Here is a 1,611-nt window from a genome sequence, read left to right as displayed (position 1 = left end):
CGAAGGGAAAAAAAAGGTTATTTCACGCCGTTTCACCCCGTATTTTGCTCCCTTTTTAGCTCTCTTTTTACCAGTGGCTGTCCATGAATATCTTACGCCAGGTGCACACGTTCTTCCGAGCTGGTGTGAGTATTAATTGAAGAAAGAAATAGATGGAGAATGTGTGTGTTTACCCCCACGAAGTCTGGCCAGATATTCCCTTGTCTTGTTTCTCTGAAAGTTTTATCGGGTTTGTTCACTTATTGTGTAATTTCTCTTTATGGAAAGGCCTTCGGGAGTCGTGAGGAAGGGATGATACGTGTAGTTAGAAGGAAGTGTAGTTAGAAGTTATATAACACGGGGCGTTGATTACACAAGCTAACAGCAAATATATTTAGAAAGTGAGCCGTTTTATTTATATCTCTTTTCTCTTTTATTCTCATTTCACTCTTTTCTCAACTCTCCCTGCACTCGGATGTAAGTAAGGACGTCCACTAACAAACGGGGAATAAAGAGAAATAATAAGAAAAGCTGCAGATAATTTGAACTTGCTGTGAGACCTGTGCTGGAAAGGTGTTCTGTTTCATGAGCAGAAATAGGAATTAAAACAGTTATCACTTATTTAATGGTCCATTTATGCACCTGAATAGAATTAAAGTGGTTATCACTTTTATGATAATTCATTTATGTCCCAAAATGAATAACATGGGATTGTTGTTCTTGTGATGTACTTACAGAGTTAAGAATTCTTATTACATCATAATATTTTTATGTTTTTCCTCATTATGTAATAAAAAAAATCATAGATAGCAGTGTCTTATCTTGTCTTGTGGATATTTAGATTCTACAAGATTTATCCATTTGATATCTCGGGTTTGTGAAGGTACAGTCCTGTAGGATAGAGAAAAATTATTTTCATTGCTTATTTATTTGTTAATTTAACTCTGGTGTCAGGAACATGCACTGTAAATAGTGGTTTTGTCTTAGGATAAATTATATTTTATGTAATGAGCTCCATAAGTGCACAAAACAAAGCAAAATAAAAGTGAATAGTGTTTATATATGTACGCTGTTATGCCAGTGGAGTTAAGATACCATTAACATAAATTAAAGTTTATGATACAGTTTACAGAAGATTAAAACTGAGGATATGATTTTCAGAAATTTTAATTTTTGACCCTTAGGGTGTTGCTGATCCAAATTTCTCTAAAAGAAGAGACAGAATTTTTAAAGATCATTGGAAGTCTCGCTGGACCATCATGCCCTCAAACCCAGTCGTCTGGAGTTTGCCAGGAATTTCAGACGACTAGGCCGGCGAGATTAGAAAACAGAGAAACTCTGGTCTGTTACAGAGACACTTTAAAAGATGTCATCGTGCTCGGGAGGTTAAAGTTGGGGATATGACTCTGTAAAGTTAAAGCTGAGGATACGATTGTCATAAAGCTAAAATTCATGATATGCTTTTTGTAAATTTGAATTTGAAAATGTGATTTCCATAACAGTGAAGTCGAGGATACAATGCAATTGAATTTGAAGTTCTGGGTACACTTTCTATAGATTTAATCATTTGTACAATTGCCAAGCAATGGCAGTGATTTTGTCTAGCTTAAATGGAAATATTATGAAATGTAA

General features: G+C 34.9%; 1 protein-coding gene across 2 annotated transcripts in view; it reads left to right on the top strand.

Annotated features, from left to right (window-relative positions):
* LOC119587076 (peptide methionine sulfoxide reductase-like) overlaps positions 1 to 1,611 on the top strand; it is an 8,677-nt gene continuing 7,066 nt past the window's right edge. Inside the window, exon 1 of one of the 2 annotated variants that reach the window (XM_037935823.1) lies at positions 1 to 125. The gene's annotated coding sequence lies outside the window, so the exon portion shown is untranslated. Of the gene's footprint in view, positions 126 to 358; positions 457 to 1,611 lie in introns of those variants that run through there. The other variant, XM_037935824.1, reaches the window with a different exon arrangement.

This window comes from Penaeus monodon, chromosome 22, assembly GCF_015228065.2.
Source record: "Penaeus monodon isolate SGIC_2016 chromosome 22, NSTDA_Pmon_1, whole genome shotgun sequence".
In the NCBI taxonomy this organism is placed as follows: Eukaryota; Metazoa; Arthropoda; class Malacostraca; order Decapoda; family Penaeidae; genus Penaeus; species Penaeus monodon.
Note: the sequence above shows the minus strand (reverse complement) of the source record. Positions and strands in the feature narration are given on the sequence as shown.